Source organism: Petromyzon marinus, chromosome 59 (genome assembly GCF_048934315.1).
Source record: "Petromyzon marinus isolate PM22_M1 ecotype Great Lakes invasive population chromosome 59, UKy_Petmar_22M1.pri1.0, whole genome shotgun sequence".
Lineage (NCBI taxonomy): Eukaryota > Metazoa > Chordata > Hyperoartia > Petromyzontiformes > Petromyzontidae > Petromyzon > Petromyzon marinus.
The window spans coordinates 13,190,731-13,216,640 of NC_133725.1; the positions used below are offsets into that span (position 1 = coordinate 13,190,731).

The window sequence follows — 25,910 nt, forward strand, 5'->3', positions numbered from 1 at the left end:
ACTGCTTGTGTTGTGGTTATTGCAAACATGATGCCTTGAATAAAGGTGTCAGTTTTTGTGCCAGTTTAAAGGGTAAAACCTATTGCTATATCTTGTTACTGGCAAAGGAGGTCTCATAATGAGGCTATGCTGTCACGTTACTTTTATCATTCCGAGTACTGTATCATACCGCTCAACAGTGCAGCTCAAAAAAGTATTTTGTTGTCGACTACTCACAAACCACGTTATGATGGGCTTATTCCGTGTTATAATGGGTGCGTATCTTGTTAGAATGTGCGTGTTCCATGTTGTAATGGTCGCGTTTCTTGTTACAACGGACACATTCTGCATTGTGTAAAAAGTGTTGAAGAACCACGTTATAACGAAAACGCGTTGTTTTAACGGGCGTTTGCATTTAGTTTTCCCGAATGACCAATCCGATTTGAATGGCTCTTCACCTTCAAATCCTATTGGGTACCCTACGCCAGCTCCTGCGCCCCGTATGGTACCAATGAGAGTCGAGAACGCTACTCTAGCTCACAATGCCGTTAGACCTGGTGAAAGTATAATTAATTATTAATTCTGAATAGCATTTGCCTCTGGGTGTCCCTTAAGCAAGTGTAAGTTATTAATTTGTGGACTTCCTCTGCGCAGCTCCAAGGAAGAAACATTGCAGAGGATGGAGCTCCAGATAGCTCTGGAACTTCAGAGTGAGGACAGCAATGAAGATTACAACGTCATCAAAGTCTTAAACAGCTTTGATTTCAGGGGACACCACTGCCTTGTCCTGGAGCTGTTGAAGTATGTACCGCGTGTTCCATCTCCCCCTCCCTCCGCTAATAGCGTGGTTAACTGATTAACTAAACAAACTTTTTTGTTTTCGTGGGAAAGTCCACTGACCTATTAGTTATTTTTTTGTAAGCGACCTGCCCACAAATGATAGCTTAACAAAGTAACTTATCACGTGGAAATGTATAGCAGCCAAATACTATGAATGCATGTCGATTCGAAATGTGGAGGGGAAAACCAGAGGACCTACAGAATAATCCACATGATCACAGGGAGAACATGCAAACTCCAAATGTACATGCGTCAGGTTCGGGATCAAACCCCACGACCTTACCAGGCGGAGTTGTTATCTTCTCCCCATGGATAACCCTCTACCACCTGGCAAAAATGCCAATGAAATCAAGTTGTCAAGTGGGCAAATGAGCCAACTAATTTGGTTCATCGACAAACCAACGACCTGAACCTACACTGAACTATGACTCTGAATATTGGTCGTGAACATGCACGAACAATATTAAGATTGTTGTTAGCAGAATCAGCACAGCATTTAAGGAGATGACACTGACACTGTGTTGGTGTTGTTTCTGCTTTTGTCTTTCTCACAGGGAGAGCCTTTATGATGTGATGAGAGAATCGGGGTTCCGGTTGGACATGGAAATGGTGAAAAGTTATACCAGGGGAATCCTCATGTTCCTGTCCCACATCTCTTCCAGGAACATAGTTCACGCGGACATCAAGCCAGTGAGTGGACACAGCATTCAGTATGATTTTGTTGCAGAGGCGTATTGTTAGTAGGGAATCGTTCCACGGAGAAAACCGGCCACATTAGTCACAAGATCTATGCGTTCGCTGTTTCCATCTAACTGGAAGGAGGCAGGGTCATTGTACCCCTGGTGAAGATAATGCGGTATGAATTAAACTGTAGTGTAGAGTCGTGTCGGTATTGGGGACTCACCATAGACAAAACCGGCAACGTTGATCACAGCGTTGCCCCAGTCCTTCGGAGACAGAAACTGGAGCAAATAAAGACTATTTCCTAAGTGTGCCAAACGTGTATTTTGACCTGACAGCTGCCCGTTGTCGGCTTCCACACTGCGAATGGAAAACTTCCGAAGACAAACGCGCGGTGGATAGTGTCATGGAATACGCGAGCTCTCATGTGTAGCTTTTGGTCCGTAACCCGTTAAAGGGCACTCTTGCAGCTGTGAGCTCAATGCACTCTCCTGTCAGAGGAACCATGATCAGTTGTCAATAGAGCTGCCCTCCTTTACTTCGATGGTCCCTTAGAGTGCTTTGAACATGAGCCTCAAATCAAATCTCTTTTCTAGATGCAATTGAAAGGGGCAACCCCCAGTAATAGCTGTCAACAAACATCAAATGTTGCACTTGACTGACGCTCGTTGACGGCACTACGCCTCGTCTAGTTCCCCTGTTTAGCGTAGGTGGTGGTACGTGATCGTTCCACTGCTGGCTGAATGTTATCGGCATAACCTCTGCATTTGAATTCATTCTGCCCCTTCTCCTGCAGGAAAATGTTCTCATCAAGGACACCGTGACCGGCACTGTGAGGGTCACGGACTTTGGCACGAGCTTTTTTGTGGAAAGTCAACGTGAGTGACCTCTCCTGGGTGTGTGAGCGTCTGCGTGTGGGTGTTTGTCTGATTGTGGATATGTGTGAGTATCTGCATCTCTGTACATGTGACTGTTCATGTGTGTGATGAAGATGCTGTTTAAGAAACAGTGAGTACACAAACACATATATGTGTTGTTCTTGTGATTGGTGTGCAGCTATGAATGTTGGTGGGACTCTGGAATACTCGGCTCCGGAGCTGCACTTGGGCTACAGCTTGACCTGTGGCGTAGACATGTGGGCGCTGGGTTGCACGGTGGCGGAGTTGGCGACGGGCAGACAATTATTTCAGTCCGACAGTGACAAAGATTACCTCCCGCGCTGCATTGAGGTATTTCCCACTGGGCGTCCATCCGCTCGTGATGCCCCTCTCTTTCCTTGGAGTCGTGGGTTTTGGGGGTGGCAGGAGGGGAGGTGGCCACTTAGTGATCTGGCGAATAGCGGCCGTCGTATGTTGTGTATGAGTGTACACGTGTCCATCTTGTACGTGTGAGGGGAGCAGTAGTGTAGCGGTTAGCATGCTGCGCTCATGGCCCACACTAGTGATGATTATCTGAACCGGTCCTGGGCCTCCCTTAGTTAGACTCAGCCTTAAATGAGTACCTAGTGCAGTGTGTAAAATACCTGGGTCAATGTGGCCCACCACCCCCTGTCTCTGTGTGCCATAATGCTTGCCCTCAACAAGCGCTGCTGCTGTTGTTATGCTATACTAACAGCACTTGCCCCTACAGTCAGCCGAGGATACACGGGTGACCTTTGTCTTTGTCTCAACCATGTGCAGATTCTGGGAATGCCTCCACGATACATGGTGAATTCAGCTCCCGACAGAAGGCAGTTTTTTGGTGAGTTAAAGGGTGGTGCGAGTGACGGACCGGATTCAGTTTTAAGAAGAGGCCTGCGGCTGTTGTTATTTTTTTGGTGGGAGGGGGGGGGGGGGAATGGCCTCTTTTTATTTTAAATTCCTTGGGTGAGTGGGTGGGTAAGTCGGTGTGTGGGCAAGTAGGTTGTAGGGTAAGTGGGCGAATTGGTCAGTGGGTAAGCGGGTGGGCGGGTGAGTGGGAGGTGGTTCGGTGATTGGGTAGGTGAGTGAGTGATTGTGTAGGTGGAAGAGTGGGTGGGTGGGTGAGTAGGTTGATGGATGGGTCGGTAAGTGGGTAAGTAGGTGACGTGGTGGTTGGTGACTGCATCTGTCCCGCTGTGCATGGCTCCCGCAGACCGTCAAGGGAAGATGTTGTGCCCAGGCAAGAAAAGGGTACCGGGGAGCTTCCCACTTGAAAGTGTGCTCAAAAGCCACGACCCGGCGTTTGTGGAATTCGTCAGCTTCTGTCTGCGGTAAGACACACCCACCACCCCCTCCCAATGAGGATCCCCCCCCCTCCAATTGATCGGCGATCACTCTCCACCGATCGCCAGGAAAATGTGGAGCTGAGTGGGACTGCCGATGTGCAGTACCACCGGTGTCAAGATCGCCCTCTGTGGAGGATGGGGAGGTCCGTGCAAGATGCTGCTGGCCAATGCGATGCTCGGGGCATTTTTAGTCTACTGGGCATCAGAGGATTGCCACTGTTCCTGCTGCTTCCGCTGCTGCCGTGCATTCCTGACCTTGTAGGAGAAGGGAAGCAACTTCAATGCTCTCACCACGCTTCTCTCACTACGTGTGGCGCGTGTGTCTCCCACGCGTCTCTCAACAGATGGGTTCCGGATTCTCGTATGACGCCAGCGCAGGCGCTGGATCACAGCTGGCTCCGGACCGCGGCCACCAGCACCACCAGCAATGCCACCACCACTGCTACTCCTGGCCGTGTCCAGTGCTTTGGAGCTGCTGAACGACGGTAACCCACATTCTGCTGACCAATTTTCAAGGCAGTCCATAGAGAGGTGTGGGGCCCAGGGCAAGTCACAACTCCCACATGGAGAAAGTGGCCCAAGTATGGGCATCAAACCCAGGTCCCTCTTTGGCTGTGAGTTCCAGCCCTGCCGCCCACAAACTAACACACGGAGAGTTCAAATCTCACCTGTACATTCGGTTATATACGGATGTATTTTTATAATTGCTTTCTGGGTGAGGACAAATAATGAAGTGGCCATATCTTTGCCATGTAGGTAACCCTTCATCCACTGTGACATCGCCAGCTCCCCCCCTCCCCCCCGATGGTGGGGGAGGGGATGGCTGCGATCTCTGCTGTAGCAGTAAGTTGGAACAATGTCGTGCGCATATCTTCACAGAGCGGAGCCGGCGCTGCCCCCATTCTCTTTGCTCGCCTGGGCCTCTGATTGGAGGCTGAAGGTTGTGGAGGAAGAGGAAACCCAGGTGGAGGAGCTGGTGTTGCAGAAGGAAGAGACCCTGGTGGAGGAGCTGGTGGTGCAAGAGGAGGAGACTCTGGTGGAAGAGCTGGTGGTGCAGGAGGAGGAGACCTTGGTTGAGGAGCTGGTTTTGCAGGAGGAGGAGGCCTTGGTGGAGGAGCTGGTGGTGCAGGAGGAGGAGACTCTGGTGGAGGAGCTGGTGGTGCAGGAGACCTTGGTGGAGGAGCTGGTTTTGCAGGAAGAGGAGACCTTGGTGGAGGAGCTGGTTTTGCAGGAGGAGGAGACCTTAGTGGAGGAGCTGGTTTTGCCAGAGGAGGAGACTCTGGTGGAGGAGCTGGTGGTGCAGGAGGAGGACACCCTGGTGGAGGAGATCGTTGTGGAAGAGATGGTGGTGGAGGAGAAGGAGAAAACAAGGAAAGAGGATCAAGTGATGGTGATGCAGGAGAAGAGGAAGCCAGGGGGCCTGGCCCGCATGGGGAGAGTCATCCGCTCACTCCTCCGACGCGTGCTGCTGTGTGGTGGCCGGTCCACCGCACAGTAGAGATGGAGGTGGTCGTTGATCGGTCTGATCCATGACCACTATCACCACACCTACCACACACACCCTGTACCCACCCACCCCGTGACACCCACCACACTCCACACACACCCTGCACCCACCCACCCCGTGACACCCACCATCCACCACACTCCACACACACCCTGCACCCACCCCATGACACCCGCACACTCCACACACACCCTGCACCTACCCACACTGTGACACCCACCACCCACCACACTCCACACACACCCTGCACCCACCCACCCCGTGACACCCACCATCCACCACACTCCACACACACACCCTGCACCCACCCACCCCGTGACACCCGCCACCCACCACACTCCACACACACACCCTGCACCCACCCACCCCGTGGCACCAACCACCCATCACACACCACACACACCCTGCACCCATCCACCCCGTGACACCCACCATCCACCACATTCCACACACACCCTGCACCCACCCACCCCGTGACACCCATCACCCACCACACACCCTGCACCCACCCACCCCGTGACACCCACCACACTCCACACACCCTGCACCCACCCACACCGTTACACCCACCACACACCACACTCCACACACCCTGCACCCACCCACCCCGTGACACCCACCACACTCCACACACCACACACCCTGCACCCACCCACCCCGTGACACCCGCCACCCACCACACTCGACACACACACCCTGCACCCACCCACCCCGTGGCACCAACCACCCATCACACACCACTCACACCCTGCACCCATCCACCCCGTGACACCCACCATCCACCACATTCCACACACACCCTGCACCCACCCACCCCGTGACACCCATCACCCACCACACACCCTGCACCCACCCACCCCGTGACACCCACCACACTCCACACACTCTGTACCCACCCACGCCGTGACACCCACCACACACCACACTCCAAACACCCTGCACCCACCCACCCCGTGACACCCACCACACTCCACACACCACACACCCTGCAACCATCCACCCCGTGACACCCACCACACACCACACACCCTGCACCCACCCACCCCCTTGACACCCACCACAATCCACTCACACCCTGCACCCACCCACCCTGTGACACCCAACACACTCCACACACCCTGCACTCACCCACCCCATGACACCCACCACTCACCACACACCCTGCAACCACCCACCCCGTGGCACCCATCACCCACCACACACCCTGTACCCACCCACCCCATGACACCCACCACCCACCACACTCCACACACACCCTGCACCCACCCACCCCGTGACACCATCACCCACCACATACCCTGCACGCACCCACCCCGTGACACGCACCACCCACCACACTCCACACACCCTGCACCAACTCACCCTGTGACACCAACCACACTCCACACACACCCTGCACCCACCCCGTGACACCCACCAGCCACCACACTCCACACACCCCCTGCACCCACCCACTCCGTGACACCCACCACCTACCACACTCCACACACACCCTGCACCCACCTACCCCGTGACAACCACCACACACCACACTCCACACAAAGGGTTAAGGGTTTTGAGGGTTACGTGTTTAAAGGATTAGGGGTGGAGAGATCTAGGGGTTTATAGAATTATGGTTTTAACAGTAAAGGGATATAGAGTGTTAGGGGGTTTGGGATTTTTTGTTGTATTTGGGTTATGGTTTCAAAAGGTGAGGAGTTTAGATGGATAGGGTTTTATGGGTAAATCGGTTTAAAGGGTTAGGGATTTAGAGGATTATAAGTTAAGGGTTTAGAGGTTTACAGGGTGATGGGTTTAGGGGTTTAGAGGGTTAGGTATTTAGAGGGTGTGTGGTTTAGAGGTTTAGGGGTTTAGAGGCTGAGGGTTTTAAGGGCAAAATGTTTTAGAGGTTTAGCGGTTTAGAAGGTGATTAGCTTAGAGGGTTAGGGTTTTAGAGGGGTACAGTTTAGAAGGTTATGGGTTTATAGGGTTATAATTGTAAGGAGTTTGGTGTCCTGAGGTTTAGACGGTTTATGGGTTTCGATTGTTAAAGGGTTAGTGGTTTAGAGGGCTTGGAGTTTATAAGGTTACGTGTTAAGGGTTTAGAGGTTTTTTAGGGGATAAGCGTCTTCGATGTTTTGGGGGTTTCTAGGGTTATGGTGTTTAGGGGTTGAGCGTTTTAGGGGTTGAGGATTTTAAGGGTTAGGGGTTTAGAGGGTTGGTGTTTAGAGGGTTAGGGGTGCAGAGATCTAGGGCTTTTGAGAATTCGGATTTTAACGGTAAAGGGGTTTAGAGTGTTAGGGGGTTTGGGGTTTCAGGGTATTTGGGTTCTGGTTTCAAAGGGTGAGGAGTTTAGAAAGGATTTGATTTAATGGGTAAAGGCGTTGAGAGGGTTTGGGATTTAGAGGATTATAAGTTGAGCCGTTTAGAGGTTTACAGGGTTATGGGTTTAGGGGTTTAGAGGTTTAGGGGGTTAGAGGGTGAAGGTTTTAAGGATAAAGGGGTTTAGAGTGTTATGGGTTTCGAGAAGTAGCTGTTTAATGGGTTTATGGGTTTCGATTGTTATAGGTTAAGTGGTTTAGAGGGTTAGGAGCTTAGAAGTTTCGGGGTGTTTCGGGGATAAGGCGTTTCGTGGTTTATAGACTTCGAGGGTTTAGGGGTTGAGAGTGTTAGCGCTTGAGGGGATTCAAGGGTTAAGGGTTTAGAGGGTTAGGGTTTTAAGGTTAAAGGGCTTTATAGTGTTAGGTGTTTAGAGGATTGGGCTATTAGTGGTGTAGGAGTTTAGAGGGTGAGGGGTTTAGCAGGTTAGGTGCCGAGAGGTTTACGGTTTTAGGGGTTGCGGAGTTTAGAGGGTTTGGTGTTTAGACAGTTAGAGTTTTGGGGGTTTATGGGTGGGGTTTTCGAGGGAGAGGTTTTTAGACAGTTAGGGTTTTAAGGGTAAGGTCGTTTAGAGGATTAGGTGTTTAGAATGTTAGAGTTTAGAAGATTTTGGGGTAAAGAGGGTTGGGGGTTTAGAGAGTTAGGTGTTTAGAGATGTATGGGTTTCGATTGTTAGAGGTTGAATGGTTTAGATGGTTAGGAGTTTAGGAGGTTATAATTGTATGTGTTTAGGGGTTTAGAGGTATGGGGGTTTTGAGGGTTAGGGGTTTATAGGGTAATGGGGTTTAGCGGTTTAGAGGGTTATGGGTTTTGGGATTTGGGAGTTTAGAGGGTTTAACACCAAGACTTTGACAACTAATATTATCCATACTAAAGGTGTTTTGGATTTCTCTCCAACACTTAATGGCACTTTTTTATTGTCATGACAAACTTTACTAATTGGCTGTGTCGGGTGGTGTCTGGTTTAACGACACATTTATATTTACACGATCTAACCCGAAAATATATTTATTATGCGTTTAGAGGGTTAGGGGCTTAGAGTGTTATGTGTTTAGAGGGTTAGCGTTTTAGGGGTATAGGTGTTTTAAGGGTTAGGTGTCTTGAGGGTTAGTTCTTTAGAGGGTATGGGTGTTAAATGTAGATTTGAAGTTTTCGTGACTGCAGGGATCCATACTCTTTGGTTCTTTCGGTAAAGTCACATAGGTAGAAATAAAATAAAACAAATCGCGACGTTTTGATCGCAACACAAGCGATCTTCATCAGGTGGGACAACCACAGCAAGAAATGCTGAAGTCGGCGGGAGAGCTGCCATGGCAAGAGGTTATATAGTTTAGAGAGGGGGGAAGAGGCAAGGGGACAGAGAGAAAAGGGGGGGGGGGTGTGGGGTAGGAAGACGGGGGGGCACGTAAGCGCTAGGGGAAGAGGACGTTAGGCTGGTGGGGGGACATGGGCGGGGCAGCAGTAAAACCGGCAGGTAATGATGGAAACAACAACACAAGTTAAGGCATTACCTGGTTGATAACATCCTTCCAGTGATTGTTTAATTTGTATCCATCTTCTCGGTTGAAGTTTTGTCTATACCCTGGAGTCTACAAACTGAGTTGTAACTTCGGCCGCAGTTTCGTTGGAGAAATAAAACGACACGTCTCGGACCGTGTTCGCGAACACAAGGCGGATCTGAAACATAGCAAACCAATACCTCTGCCGTAGTGGCCATTGTTATAACGCTGTGGGCTCGCATGATATTGTTATTTTCGGAGGCCAAGGACAAAACTTCAATCGAGAAGATGGATACAAATTAAACAATCACTGGAAGGATGTTATCAACCAGGTAATGCCTTAACTTGTGTTGTTGTTTCCATCATTACCTGCCGATTACTGCTAGCCCCGCCCACGTCCCCCCACCCCAGCCTCACGTCATCTTCTCCTAGCGCTCACGCGGCCCCCCTTCCTCTCCCTACCCCACACCCTCCCCTCTCTCTCTCCCCCCTTGCCTCCTCCCCCATCTCATACCTGTATAACCTCTTGCCACGGCAGCTCTCCCGCCGACTTCAGCATTTTCTTGCTGTGGTTGTCCCACCTGAAAATATCACTTATGTTGCGATCGAAACGTCGTGATTTGTTTAATTTTATTTAATTTATACCTACGTGACTTTACTGAAAGAACCAAAGAGTATGGATTCCTGCAGTCACGAAAGCTTCAAATAAAGATTAAAATAGTTTAGTTTAATTTGTTTATTTTTGAACAGTTTGTCTTTCCTGTCATTTTTTGTATTTTTTTAGTTATGTTCTGACCTGCCCGATTGGACAGCTGTGAAAACAGATTTTTGTAGCTCATCGATTTCATCCAGTGTAAATAAATATTCAGATTTTAATTTTATTGACCTCTGTGCGATTCTATGGATTTCTGAGTTTGTGGGCCTCTGTGAGTGTATGGGTCTCTGTCTGAGTCTATGGATCCCTGTGTCAGTATATAGGGTCGCCGTATGAGTCTGAGTGTCTGAAGGAATGTATGGGTCTCTGTTGGAGTCTATGGGTTTCTGGTTCTGGGTCTGAGTGGGAATCTATGGTTCTCTGAGTATGGTTGTTTGTGCGAGTCTTAAGTGCACAAACTGAACTTAAAAAGGGCATTGAGGGGTGCGGAATCCAAGTTGACTATTAAGCTCCCCGCAGTGCAAGCCAGCTCTCTAGTCGTGTCATCATACAGCCCCTGTAATTCTTTATAATAATAATTAGACTTACTCCAGGAAAGCCACGCTGAGTCATAGTAAGGTCCTGAATTTGGTTTTTATTGTAAGATCTTTTCAATCAATGAATAACGAATGCTTACACAAGTGGGGGGAAACCGGAGCACCCGGAGAAAACAAACGTATGTGAAGGGGCAGCAGGCAGCATTTTAAACCGTACAGGTGACGATGGCGATGATCCCACTTGCTATAATGCCTTCTCCTGGCCAGTCAGATGCTTTCTCCTGGCCAGCCAGGAGAAGGCACCTCAATGTCCACGGGAAGGGGGTTTCACAATATTTACTGTGTGATCCACCAACCCTTGCTGCCTTCTACAGTGCTGGATCGCAGGCTTGCGTCACCACCTTCTGGCGAGTATTTGTAGTTATTATTTAAAGCTATATAGCACTCACAAGAACGACTCAAGAGGCGCGAGGAGCCACAGACATGCAGGAAGGAAGCCACGTGGTGAGCCAGCACCAACGATTGTCCAGGCTCTACGGTACTCTATGTATGGAGGCATTATTGGCTAATTAATAACGAGTGTTTGTACAAGTGGGGGAAATCGGAGCACCCAGAGAAAAGCCACGTGTGTGAAGGGGCAGCATTTTAAACCGTACAGGTGACGATGGCGATGAGTCCACTTGCTATACTGCCTTCTCCTGGCGAGGCAGGTTATGCACCTCGACTTCCACGGGAAGAGGATTTCACAACATCATTGTGCGGTGATTTACGAACCCTCGCTGCCTTCCCCAGTGCTGGATTTGAGACGTGCACCACTAACATCAGGCGAATGATAACAACAACAATAACTATACTTATTACTTGGTAGCAACAGGCGAAAGAAAACAACAGGCAAATTATAACAGGCCAATTAAAACAGGCGAATGATAACAGGCAAATGAAAACAGGCGAATGATAACAGGCGAATGATAACAACAGGCGTATGTTTAGAACAGGCGAGTAATAACAACAACAATTATTATTTACACTTAGAACTTGATAACAACAATATTTATACTTATAACGTGATCAAGCAGGCCTCAGAGGTGCGAGGAACCACAGACAATCAGGAAGGAAGCCACTTGGTAAGCTGGCACCAACGATTGCCCAAGCTCTGTGACCCTATTGATACGTTTTTATCGACCAGATAGGGAGCGTTACGTGTGGGGGGGAAACCGCCCCCTTCGGTGCCTCCATGGTCCAATAGCTGGTCTTCTTGGCGCCACGGTCCCGAGCCCCCTAAAAGTTCCTCATGGAGCAAATCAACGGGTGGGCCATTGCCTTGTCAGGGCTCATTCATTGCTCCGGATCCCACCTGAAAATGCCAGGCGCAGATCCCCACATCATTAAAGCCACGGGTGCATTTATCCCAGATATAAACAATTGCAAACTATTTGACTATTTTTTTTTACTTTAACCAGGCAAGGCCCACTGAGCTATACAGCTCTCTTTCAGAAGCGGCCACACAATTACAGCTCAACAAATTGGCTTATTACGTGGACATTAGTAGCCAAATACTCTAAACATGTGCTAATAAATGTGGAGGGAAAACCCGGAGGATCCGGAGAAAAATACACGCGACCACGGGGAGATAGCATACAAACTCCAAATACAAAGGTGTCAGGGTAAGGATTTAATACACGACCTCCTGTATACCCTACAAAATAGTTAACATCTCGCCACCGTGGCGCCCAATTCTGATCACATGACATAGCAAAACGAACGTCGCGGTGCATAGCAATAATTCAATTGGGCAATTACTGAGCGTTCATAAACGTGAGGGGATACAGGAGTACCCAGAGAAAACCCACTCGTGCAAGGGGGCAACCCTCTATCCCATGCAGACAGAGATGGTGCTTATCCCACTTGCTGTACTGCCTTCTCCTGGCCAGCCAGGATATGCCACCTCAACACCCACTACACCATGAACTTTGTGAACCGAGTTTAAATTTCTGGCCACGGCGAACATCAGTGGCTATCTCCCTCTTCCTCTCTCGTCCCTGCTATTATCTCCCTCTTCTTCCCGCGTCCCTCCCACTATCTACCTCTCCAATCCGTCCCACCATCTCCCTCTTCCTCCCTCGTCCCTCCCACCATCTCCCACTTCCTCCCCAGTACCTTCCACTATCTCCCTCTTCCTCCCACTTGGCTCTACTAGTAATCTCCCTCTTCTCCCGTCCCTCGCACTATCTCCCTTTTCTTCCCCCATCCTTCCCACTATCTCCCTCTGCATCTCCAATCCCTCGCACTCTCTCCCTCTTCCTTCCTCTTCCTTCCCACTATCACCTTCTTACTCTAACCGATCTGCCTAATCCTCCCAAATAACTCCCAGTATCTCCCTCTACTTCCCCAGTCGCTCCAACTATCTCCCTCTTCATTCCCCTTTCCTGCCACTATCTCCCTCTTCCGCCCCCTTCCCTCCCACCATCTCCCTCTTCCTCTCCCGTCCCCCCCGCTATCTCCTTCTTTCTCTCACATCCCTCCCACCTCCTTACTCCCCCGTCCCTCCCACTATCTTCTCATCCTCCCCCATCCATCCCACGATCTTCCTCATCCTCTCCCGTACCTTCCGCACCTTCCTTATTTAACACCATCAGGTTCACAGACTCGCCCTCGCTTCTCCCAGTCAAATAGCCTAGCTTAGACACAACCCCCACCATGTTACACTGACGGCATCGACCGAGACAGCCAACAACTATCCGGCCGCCCAATTATCTAGTGAAGACGGCAGCGACCAAGTCGGCAAAGACGACAGTGCCGACGAGACGACTCCACTTCCCAGAACGTGCAACCACGAGCTCTCGCTCTCCGCTGCTTTTATCCGACTCGGCCGCGCCTCCCTTCTCCAACCCACGAGCGGGTTCCAGTGTCTTCCAGGGAGGGTCTCTGTGATCCTTGCCCCAGTGCCTCCGCCCTGCTGACAAACCCGCATGAGGCTCACTGGCGTGTGTACTCCCCGTCCACCGCAGTTGCCGCTGCTGGACAACAACTATTACTCTACAGTTGTACTGTTTCTCTGTACCGTGCCCCCGAGCCATCAACACGGACTCACAGCATCAACACAGACGCACATGATCAACACAGACTCACAGCATCAACAGACTCACACGATCAACAGACTGACAGCATCAATACGGACTCACACCATCAACACGGAAACAGGGTCAGTGAGCAAGATGGCGGATGAGTGCATACATGATGTGAGTGGTGGTGAGTTCAAGTTAAGCACCCAGTTTTAAATCTCATTTACTCCCACCATCACCACCACCACCACCCTACATACAACAGTCGGAAGTAAATGCCTACACACCCTACATACAATCGTCAGTAGTAGTGGGGAGAAGAGGGCATCAGTGGGGGCGAGGCATGAAGCGTTGAGAAGCCCTCAGATACTCCATAAAACCCCGAGTTTCATGGAGTATAATTTTCAGCATTACAGTTCCATTTTTTTTACGTTAACATATGTCTCGCCATATATTACACCGTATAGGTAACTAGATTGGGCGAGGGATGGTCTTTTTTGTTGAACAATCAATAAAGCTACGGTGTTGTACTGTGCCCGTATCCGTGTACGGTACTGTGCACTAAAGGAAGAAAAATGGAGCGGCTGAACCTCACTGCCTCCTTACCGGAGGCTGTAAACATCAAGTGACCTGAAAACTGCGATGGGACGTGAAAGACAACATGGAGAGACAAGAGGGCGCCACGTGTGTTCTTCCATGGCAGCAGCAGCATCATCGCAGGCAATGAGGTTCAAATGGGCACAGGAACTTTGAGGTGGACCCACGAGTGTTTGAGCCACAGCGGCGTGCAATCGGCGACCTCTATACGCTTGGCGCAATCCGCACCGTCATTTCACGGAGCCCTTGTCCACTCGACGAGTGCGACGACGCCGTCCCACCGTCATTCGGCGCCTCGTGGTGACATCACAACAGCAAAGCGACAGGTGTTGTTTATTCATTTCTTGAGGCAATTCGAGGGCCCGGTTACATCGCGTTGTGATACACGCACACACCGTCAACATATACTACACCGGTTATAAAAAAAAAGCAGGGGATAGAAAGGTGGGGGAGCGGACCCGACCACAGGTATTGTTTAAAAGACGTCAAGCGGACCGGGGGTTTTAAATGCAAGTCCATGCGGACACCAACATCCGAACGATTGTACCAATAAATCCTGAACCTTCTGGAAGATTTCAGCTCCCGCTGGTTTGGATCAGGGTGATGTTGGGGCAAATTCCATTAATTGGGAAAGGTGGCAATCTTGTGGGAATGTCCTCGCCAGAGAAGAAACTTGTCGCTTCCATGTTTTATTTTCATCCGACGTCCCATTAGCGAGATCCAGAGCGTGACGGACTCATATGGAGTCGGCCTCCTGTAATTTTTCTGGTCTTTCTCACCACAGGTGAAGGCAGAGCCACACATCAACGTGCCAATGGGGCCACGGTTGAAGTGGTGGGGCCACGGTTGAAGTGGCGGTGGCCACGGGTCATGTGGCCTCTATGTATTTTCCATGTTGAAGGCCGATTGCCCCAAACATTGCCCGTCATATGCAGTGTCACTGAATAATGTGTGAAACATACTGTAGCATATACAAAATTGTATTTTCTTCATACATTAAATACAAAAAACACAATAAACATGAAATGTGTATAGGACATTTATAACTCTCTCAATGACCAAACTTGTATTTTATGAACACACTTATACGAGCAAAATATGACAAAAGTGTTCCAGATTTCAGTTTCAATTGAGACTGAAATCCGGAATCATTACCCCCTACTGACAGACTAATAATACCCGCTCGCAGGCCAAGTGCTGATTCACCTTGGGGCCTCGCCTGGTATAGAGGTCGTGGGTTAAATCCCGACGCCTGTATATCTGGAGTTTGCATGTTCTCCCCGTGACCGCGTGGATTTTTCTCTGGGTCCTTCGGTTTTTCCCTCCACATTTAGAAACATGCGTTTAAAAGTATTTGGCTGCTATATATTTCTGCGTGACAAGCCACTTTATAGCGCTTTCATTTGTGGCCCGGTCGTTCCTGAAAGAGAGCTATACAGCTGAGTGGGCCTTACCTGGTAAAATAAAAAGAGATTAGTTTTGTTAGTTTATTTTGTGCCACAGGGGGACAGCTACAGGGGGGGGGTGCCCATTAAAATGGTCGAGATGAGATGCAACTTAAGGCGCTTGTGACTTCCCAAAAATATTATTTATGGCAGGTTTTCACATCTAAACATCCCGGGTGGCATTGAAGCCAAGAGCTCCCACCCTAGGTGAGTAGCTACGAGAGCGGTGCTGTGCACGGCGACACGCCACTTTCTCCATCTGCCTGACTTGGTATTTTCTTTTTTGTTACTTAAATAAATGTTATATTCTTAGTTTTTTCGGTAAAGTCACGTGACTTTACCGAAAAAACTAAGAATATGAATTACTGCAGTCACGAAAGCTTTAAATCAAAATTTAAATAAATGTTAATGTTTCGTTTTGTGTACGCGTGTATGTACACCGTTTGGGGAGCGGTGGTGCAGCAGTTAGCGCACTACGAACTCAGCCATCTGAGTACGTGGTGTGGGGTGTGTATAACATCGCAAAACTGGGGAGGACAAAGGCAGCCAGACGTGGGGCTGGCCACACAAACACTTCTGTGCCATGCCGGCCATCATAGGTGCTACCCGTTAACAGCACTTGCCCTAGCAATCTGTTAACGGCGATACGGAGTACCTTTGTCTTTTTGTGCAATTGTGTGCTTCTGTGTGCGACGCATGCGACGATGTGCATGTTTGTGTTTGATAAATGTACATCCGCAATGTGTGTGTGACGCGTATGATGCACGTGTGTGACGACGGTTGGAACAGCGATTCACGCACTGCCCTATCCACGCGGCGACCTCTCCTCAACGTCTCGAGCCTCGGCGGAGAGCGCCGCGAGGTTCGACTCCAACTCCGGCTTTCCAGGGACAAACCCCCCCCCCCAATGCCCCTCCCCCCAGGCCCATGGGGGGGGGGGGAAGTCGCTCCCCTCCCTCACTCCACGCTCAGGAACTTCCTCTTCTTCGCCGTGTTCATGTACGGTCGCCAAGGCCACTCCACCTCGGCGGTGGCCGCGTTGTCCAGCGTGCCCAGTTTAATCTCATAGACTGCGCGACACACAAAAGCAAAGATCCCCCCCATGCAGCCTTTAACAGACGGCGTGGGAAAAGCGCTGTTCGTGTGTTAGCATGTAGGAAAGCCAGCACGGCACACCAAGGGGTGGGTGTGGGTGGCCAGCATTACGTCCGATCATCTTTGAATTTACACATCGCATCCGGGGTGGGGGAATGCGAGTCGGGTCACGGTACAGCGAATGCGACCAGAGCAGCGACCCCACCGACTCAAGTTCCGATCCGCTCTACAAGTCACCCGCGGGCCACCTAGCCCGAGGCTAGACTCTTACATTCAGCCCATCATCCTCTCAGGGGTCGATAAAATTTACAACTACTTCGTAGGGAAGTCCACAAGGAATGTGGAATTTCCACCGCCTCTGCAGGGGTGTAAAGTGGAGACGAGTAACAATGTGTCAGGCAGACTTACGCTCCATCTCGAATCACGGTCCCACCTCCTTCAACTCGATGTCCTTGCCGTCGCGCTTGTAGACGTTGTGCCTGTTGGGAGGGGGGAAGGGGGGCACAGAAGTCACGGGAGGGGTCGCGGCAAGTCACACGGACGGCGCTGGACTCTCATTACGTGTCCTCGCAGACGTTTGCCAGTTAGAGGCCAGCGGCCACCCTGTTTAAAACTGCGGATGCATTAGCAAATGAACAACATTACGCGCCTTCAGCTTCAGAGATGGCGTTAAATAAAAACTCTGTGCTGTTGCTCGAAAACTAAAGTAAAACGAAACTATTTTTATTTTACCACTGAGCTATGTAGCTCTTTTTCACATAAAAATGTATAGCAGCAAAATACTCGAAATTCAAGTTTCTAAATGTGTAGGGAAAAACCCGGAGGACCCGGAGAAAAATCAAAGTGACCAGGAGGAGAACATGCAAACTCCGAATATACAGGCGGACACACAGCACCTGGCCCAAAAGTCTGCTCACTCTTTCCCATTCCGAGACATCTGCAAGTTGCTGGGTGGTAGGTGTCACGTTCACCGCTGAATCTCGGTACGCGCGAGCGGCTCGGCGTTAATTTTATTTATAGAGGCGTAGCGCTGCTGTTTTTAAAAGGCGTTGCCCTCACCGCAGAGAACCGTAGTGACACGACCGGCACTCTATGGAACATAACTGTGCCACACGCCCTCCCGCATAGTCTTATGGGAGCAAAAGGTATGTCTTCAGGTCAGAAGACGTACTTGAGTTTTTCTTACGGTTCCGTTTCGACGACGTATATGTACATCATGGAAATGAGAAAGGGTTATAGCCTATACGAGGGATCTTTGTGCTTTGGGGATGGGGGAGGAAGATGTGGGTGAGACTGGCACGGTGCCCGCACGCACCCTCTTTCCGAGTCGCGACGTGAAGTTGTGCATCACGAGGTGTTGGAATGCCTCGGACATCATGTCCACGTCCGGATGTCGTGCGGCATCACCACGCTCGAGAGTGTCAAGTACACCGTGGCATCGTACCACGTGTCACATGAACAGCATGCCGGAAAGTTAGACACACCACAGGTGTCACACAGACTGTACTGGAGAGTTAAACAGACTGCCCTTCCATCTGCGGCATCATACCACATCACACCACATACACAGTTAAAACACCACAATTCCATGTCTGCAGCGTCATACTACACACCGCACATCGTACGCACAGCTAAATACACCTCCATCCCCGTCTGTTGCACCGCATCACACACGTCACACCATGCATCACACCGGGGAGCGGGAGCGGAGTGGCTATCTCATTACACTACAAATCCGGTGACCTGACTTCGATTTCCGGTGTGTCCAAGCATCGACAGTGGGGAGACAAAAGGGGCCAGATGCGGTAATGACCACACCACCCACCCCGCCGTGTGCCCTGCCGGCCTTCGTAGGTCGCTCGACAAACAGCATTTGCCCTGACAGCCTGTTAAAGGCTACACGGGGGAGCTTTGTCGACTGCGGTGCGTGCGCGTGCCTGGCATACCGCGGTGCTCATGCAGGACGATGAAGTCGTTGACGGCGTTGGCGCAGCACGCCCACACCAGCGCCTGCAGCTTGTGGCCTCCGTGGTTCATCGGCTGAGCGTTCGGCAGGATCAGCTTCATCTCCTGCGGTGGTGGTGGGAGGGTGGTGGTGGTGTGGTAACATGACAGCAAGCGGTCACACGCCGAATCCGCTCTTCCCACCGGCGTCCGTCCCGGCCACGCTGCTTTCGCCCCCCCCACTTCCCCGCCCCCCCACTGTATCCGACTCGGGTTGTGTTGTTTGTTTTTTCCATTGCGGAAGCCGAGCCGAGCCGTGCCGGTATACGGGGTCGCCAAACCCCGTGTTGGCACAACTGGGATGCACCATTGGAAAAACTTTACTATTTTTATTTTACCAGGTAAGGCCCACTGAGCTATGCAGCTCTTTTCCAGAAGCGACCTGGCCACAAATCATAGCTCAACTAAGTGGCTTATCGCCATGTGGAAATTTATAGCAGCCAAATACTCTTAAACGGACGTTGATTCTAAATGCGGAGGGAAAAACCGGAGGACCTGGAGAGAAATCCACGCGACTCCTCGGAAAGAGGCACGCAACTCCAAATATACAGCAGGCATCAGGGTCAGGATTGAACCTGCGACCTCCTGGATACCAGGTGAGGGAGTTAACATCTCGCCACAGTGGCGCCCCCAATGGTACATCTTTCCGTGACCACCGACCGTGCGTAGTGCTACAGTAGATACATTTTCGATGAATGGAAGGGATCGGTCATCGCGAAAAGGCGGACTGAATCGCGAGGAATGAAGTTGACAAAAGCTGCATGCACCAAACCAAAGTGTCCAACGCTCCACCACTTACGACCCCCCCCCCCCACACAGCCTCCACCTTTCATCAACAACCAGATTTCTTCTGGTTAACTCAACGGATGCGAGTTGTCTCACACTGCACAAGCCCGATGATTGGTCGACACGACTCGTGTGAGGTGCAAGGAACTGATTCTAAAGCCGATAGAGAACACGTGTGTGTGTGCGGTAATTTAGCAGTTAGCATGCTGCCCCACAAACCTAGTGACCCGAGGTTTATTTCCGTTCATGGCCAACACCAGTGGCGATTATCTGAACTGGTCCTGGGCCTCCCCTAGATCAACTCAGCCTCAAACGAGTACCTAGTGCGGTGTTTAAACATCATTACCAGAGAGATAAAGGTGGCCAGTTGTGGTGCTAGCCACCTACACCCTCGCAAACAGCACCTGTCCCAAAAACCTGTTAAGGCTATATGGGGGACCTCTGTCTTTGCGCGCTTGTACACATGCAATACACGAGGACCCACATTCCTCGTGTGACCCCAAACCCTGTAGCCCCTGTGACCCCGTGCCCGCACCTTGATGAACTGCTTGAGGAGGGAGCTGGGGTCGCGTGAGGTCGTCGCCATGATGTGTGGGTCCTTCACGCCGGCTCAGCGGTACTCGTCATCCATGTGGCTGCTCACTCCTACTGACACGGGGGGGGGGGGGGGTGGATAGAAAGAGGTGGTAGATGGGGCAGGGGGGACGGAGAGGGTAGGTTATCATTTGCCATACTTCACCGTGCAGGTGAGTGAAGGTGTGTGTGTGGGTGGATGGATGGAAGGAGCGACCAGGAATGGTTGAGAATATCACTCTGCAGTGATCGCGTTGATTTTGTGTAGCGAGCTGAGCAATAATGAGACCTGGATGAGTCCCAATTGCAAGAGTGGGTGGGTGATATGGCAGGTGAGTGGGTAAATTGAGTAAAATGATAAGTGAGTGAATGAGTGCGTCAGTGCATGTTAAACCTCTTTGTTACAGCACGTAGCCAACCGTGGTAATCGGAAGTGTGACAAACTAACCACAAAAAGTAGTTCTCAAGAAATGAGTTTGTCAATCTAGACGATGATTTAAAAGTGCAAAGCTCCAGTGGCTTCCTAATATTGTAAGGAAGACCGCTCCAGAAGGAAGACTGCTCCAGAAGCACACGTTATGTGGTGACCACGGCCTTCATTTGACATTCCACAAAAATTTACGCCAGCCATCACACACACACGGCCGACTCTTTTTCCACGTTCACGCCACGGGATTTTTCAAAGTCCACTTGGGAAGCAATCGCCGTGCAGTATTTACGGTCAACGCAACTGCGGCATTAAACCCATTAAACCGGTGGGGGGGGGGGGGGATGAGGGCCCGCCGTTCTCGAACCGCGAACCTCCGCGGCAAAACACGGTGCCACCGCTTGGCAGGAAGGACCGACGGCGAGCCGGGGATGCGCGCCGACTCGGCGTGTCTAGCGGGCGGAGACGCGCGACGCTTATCCCTCTGCCTCGGGAGTCTCGCGGGAAGGAAGAGAGAGAGAGATGCGAGGAGACGTGATGGTGAGGGATGTGAGATCACCCTCCCCTCCCTGGTCGAACTCCACGGCCTTCTGGAGTTCAAGCGCCTCCCACCGCAGGTCCGTAGGCAGCACCAGGTTTTCTTCGGTGACGACGTCAGGGGGACAGGGGGCAGTGGGTGGGGGGCGGGCAGGGGAGAATTAACAAGGAAGAAAAATCATGCGCACGCATGGATTCATTCGGAAACGCTTTCCAACGCGCGGTTGTCTTCTCGCCTGTATTGTCAGACCGTCTTGTCCCATCTTAGTCCGTCTTGCGTGTCTCATTGTCTCTAGATCCGTCTCTAGTCTGTCTTGCGTGTCTCAACGTCTCTAGTCTGTCTCGCTGTCTCTCGTCTGTCTTGTCGTCGCGAGCCCATCTCTAGATCCGTCTCGCCGCCCGTTACCATCGAGCGCCCTCTTGAGCTGCGCCTTCTCCTCTACGAGGACCTTCTTGGCCTCCTGCGCCTTGCGGTAGAGGTACTCGCCGTGCAGTTGCGCCTCCTCAGCTGCACCACCAAACAAAGACAAAGATCCCCCATGTAGCCTTCGACAGGACTGTCGGGTGCAAGTGCTGTTAACGAGCAGCACCTTTGATACACGAAGGGGGGTAGGTGGCCAGCACCACATCCGGCCGCCTTAATTTCCCCAGTGGCGATGTTTACACAACGCACCAGGTACTCATTTGAGGCTGAGTTGACCAAGGGGAGGCCCAGGAACGGAATCGTCAACAGTGTTGGCCGTGAGCGGGAATTGAACTCGGGTCGCTGGGTTAGTAGTGCAGCGTAGTGCTAATCGCGAGACGACCATAAACAACAACCGCCATTCGCCACGAAGTGGTGGAGATGTCACCACGGCGCTTGTGCCAGGCTACGTGCAGGTTAAGGCCACATGAAGCGTCGAACGCCCGCTGGCAGCAGGAGGTCACAGACAGACAGACCCAGGTTGCCATTGGTTGCTTGACTGAGATGACTGGCCGATGCACCACCTGTGCCCCCTACTGTGCTACACTACCGCTCCAACCTACACAAACTCTCTTGGGCTATACTCTTTGGTTCTTTCGGTAAAGTCACATAGGCATAAAATATAAAATAAATTAAATCACGAAATTTCGGGCACAACACAAGCGTCCATCATCAGGTGGGACAAACCACAGCAAGAAACAATTGCCGACGTGGGCAAAAGAGCTGCTGTAAACAAGAGACTATATAGGTAAGAGAAGGGGGGAGGATCAGGGAGGAGAGATAGAGAGGGGGGGTATGAGGGGAGTGCTGAAGAGAGCGGGGCTGGGAGTGGGAAGCTTAAGAAATTAGAGATGCAGAAAGTTAAGGCAACACCATAAAGCAGTTAAGGTTTTACCTGGTTAATAACATTCTTCCAATGATTACTCAATTTGTATCCATCTTCTCGGTTGAAGTTATGTCTGTGTTTATATATCTGGATGGCTTGATGAACAAACCTTTGATAGTAGCCCGAAGGTTTGCAGAGCGGCACCACGATACTCCTAGCGACGTCGTTGATTAATGTCTGTAATTAATATCGATGGTGAATCTCTGTAATTAATATCGATGATTCGATTTCACGAGAACAGATTCCACAAGAATCGATTCCACAACTATTTTAGTAACGCGAAGTACGCGATTCGATTCAAACGTGTTCGTTCCGGTCTCATCAGAATCGGTATTGATTCTGTGCTGGAGGAATCCAATGAGCTATAAAGCTCTTTGATCAAAGATGTGCCAGTAGGGGGCACGGGGTCATAACGTCACAACAAACAATACAAAAACGATAGGAGTGCAAAGGGAATGGTAGCAAACCACTAAAAATAGATGAAATAAACCATATAAGTTCATACTCTTTGGTTCTTTCGGTAAGAAGTCTCGCTCTCCGTTCCACCCACTACAACTGGCGTCAGAAGTAGCCAAATAGTAAGATGAATCGCTATAATGGAGACGCGAAGAAAAACTCGTACCAGGGCTCCAGTGGAAGAGGAGGACGACTCAACACCACTGGGGTTGGCAGCCCCGGAAGGGGGAGGAGAAGCGACGACGGCCGAGCTGCTCACTGCCCGGCCGCCCGGCGGCTCACCACCGTCGGAGAGGGCGCTTCAGGTGGCTCACTCCCGCCTCGCCCAACTCCTGCACGCGGCGGCATCCATCCTCGACGAAATACATCGCGGGTTATAACCACAACAAATATAATCACAATCACTGCGACCATAATCGCCGTAACCACAAATATAATCATAACCACCAGCTACATAACCACAAGTATAAACACTACTGCCACAAATATAACCATAACCACCACAACCATAACAACCAACATAACCACCACAACAACCACAATGATGCTGATACACTCTCACACCATGTGGGTCCCCTTGTCTCCTTGTGTCTCCCTGTGGGTGAGTGGATGGGTTGGCGAGAGAGTCGGTGGGTTGGCAAGAGAGTCGGTGGGTTGGTGAGAGAGTGGGTGGGTGGCAGAGTGAGTGACCGGTGGCAGAGTGAGTGACCGGTGGCAGTGGGTGACCGGTGACTAAGTGGGTGGATGGCAGTGGGTGACCGGTGACCAAGTGGGTGGGTGGCAGTGGGTGACCGGTGACGAAGTGGGTGAGAGAGTGGGTGGCTGAGTGGGTGGCCGCGTGGGTGGCTGAGTGAATTGGTGAGTGGATGAGTGCCAGAGTGGGTGGGTGAATGGCTGAGTGGGTGGGTGAGAATCAGTATGTTTTTGCTGGAGGAATCCGATGAGCTATGAAGCTCTTTTTCATAGATGCCCAGAGAGTGGCTGAGTGGGTGGCTGAGTGAGTGTCGGTGGGTGTGAGTGGGAATGAAATCTAACCTGCACCTCTGCATTGCAAATCCAGCGAGCTAACGCCCTGCGTGTGGTGGGGTAAAGTGTGGGCATGGCCACTTTGCTCCAACACGTCCGGACCAGCGTGGAAGAGTAGACCAAATACCTCTATATAGCGGCCTCTAGTGGATGCCTTTTCCAGCAGCAGGCGATTCGCATCCACAACAAACCCGTCCCTCCAGGGATAAAAACACACGGCAGTCTGGGAGTGCCTCTCATCAGCTATGGCTCAACACGAGGGCCACTCTGGAGCCGGTTTCCACCGTCAGCGCCTCATCAGCAGCAGCAGGGCCGGGCTCTGCTTGAAGCAGCGCCGTGAACTCAGCAGGCGTCTAGGACGTGACGGCTGTGGCCCAGGCGCCTCCTCCTCTGTCTCCCCCCACCACCGCCGCCACTGCTGATGTGTGCACACCGCGCGAGGTTCTCACCTTCAGGCTGAGTCGACGTAGAGGAGGCCCAGCGAGCCGCCGCTTCAGAAGCTTTCGCGAGCCACTGACGGTGGCCGTGAGCGGGAAACCAAATCAGCCGCTCGCCACCCACAATCCACAGCGCGCGCCGCCTCCACTCGCCCCCTGCCTGACTGTAAGTAGCAGCGGGGGGAGGGGGGTGGGCAATGGGGGCGGAGGGGGGGGGGTTTGAGGGGGAGCATGGGCGGGGGTTGCCAGGGGGGGCAAGGGGGGTCGCGAGGGGGGGGATGCTTGGGGGGGGGGTTGTGAAGGGGGAGGGGCAGGGGGGGAAAGAGGGAGCATGGGGGAGGAGCTTAGGTGAGGGGGAGGAGCTAATGGCTTTTACACCACGCCGCGTCTCGCGCCACGTGCTTCCCTTGGCAGTTTGGCCGTTAGGCGTGGAACCGAGCTGTGGGTGAGTGGTGGCGGTGGTGGTGTGAGTCTTTCTATGTGAGTCTGTGTGTGAGTCTCTCTAAGTGAGTCTGTGTGTGAGTCTCTCTGTGTGAGTCTGTGTACGTGTGTCTGGGTCAGTGTGAGTCTGTGTGTAGCAGTGACCCGGTCTCAAATGAGTACCTGGTGCGATGCGTAAACATCGCCACTGGGGAGACAAAGGCGGTCGGGCGTGGTGCTAACCACCCACCCCTTCGTTTACCGTGCCGGCCTTCATACGTACTGCTTGCTAACAGCACTTGCCCCTACAGCCTGTTAAGGCTCTATGAGGATCGTTGTCTTTGGTGTCCTGTATTAGCAGGAGGAGGAGTGGTGGTGTTAATGTTGGTGGTATTAGTGGTGGTGGTGTTAGTGATGGTGGTGTTAGTGGTGGTGTTTGTGGTCTTAATAATGGTGGTGTTGGTGTTAGTGATGGTGGTGTTAGTGGTGGTGGTTGTTCGAGGTATTGTTGCTGGTGTTAGTGATGGTGGTGTTGGTGGTATTAGTGGTGGTCGTGTTAGTGATGGTGGTATTATTGGTGGTATTATTGGTGGTAGTGTTAGTGGTGGTGGTGGTAGTGGTGTTGGTGGTGGTGGAGTTGATGTTGGTGGTGGTGTTTTTAGGGTTCGTAGTGTTAGTGGTGGTGTTAGGAGTGGTGTTAGTGCTGGTGTTAGTTGTGGTGTTAGTTGAGGGGAGCGGTAGTGTAGCGGTTAACGTGCTGCGCTACAAACCTGGCGACCCGGGTTCGATTTCCGCTCACGGCCAACACCAGCAACGATTATCTGAACCGGTCCTGGGCCTCCCCTAGGTAGACTCAGCCTCAAATGAATACCTGGTACGATGTGTAAACATCGCCGCTAGGGAGACAAAGGCGGCCAGGCGTGGTGTTAGCCACCCACCCCCTCGTGTGCCATGCCGACCTTTATAGGTGCTCGCTAGCAGAAATTGCCCCTACAGTATATTCAGGCTATACGGGGGATCTGTCTTTGTTAGTGGTGGTGGTGTTAGTAGTGGTGTTAGTGGTGGTGCTAGTGGTGGTGTTTGTCGCGGTGTTGCTGGTGTCCGAACAAAGGAGCGACGCTCACAACAACGACCTTTGACCTGGGCGGCTGAAATGTAGCACGTTGGCACAGTCATCTCAGTCAGTCAACTCTTGGCACCTGGGTCTGACCTGTGACCTGTCAGTGAGCCTTCAGCATTTCACGTGGTCTCAAAGTGCACCTGGCCTGGCATTTGCTGCTGCTTAGTGGCAAATGGCGGTCTTTGTTGTTTTTGTTGTGTTTCGTGTTGTGGGTGAGTGGTGAGGTTGTGAGTCTGTGATGATGATGTGAGTCCGTGTTGATGATGAGAGTCCGCA

General features: G+C 51.4%; 1 long non-coding RNA gene across 1 annotated transcript; it reads right to left on the bottom strand.

The window, feature by feature from the left end:
• Window positions 1-15,725: 15,725 nt before the first annotated feature.
• On the bottom strand, window positions 15,726-21,352 carry LOC142905868 (uncharacterized). The gene is made up of 7 exons (XR_012929871.1): window positions 21,233-21,352; window positions 20,664-20,929; window positions 19,825-19,934; window positions 18,446-18,569; window positions 17,815-17,910; window positions 16,908-16,978; window positions 15,726-16,474 (listed from the first exon to the last, which is right to left on the bottom strand). It is a non-coding gene; the product is annotated as an uncharacterized LOC142905868 (long non-coding RNA).
• Window positions 21,353-25,910: the final 4,558 nt, after the last annotated feature.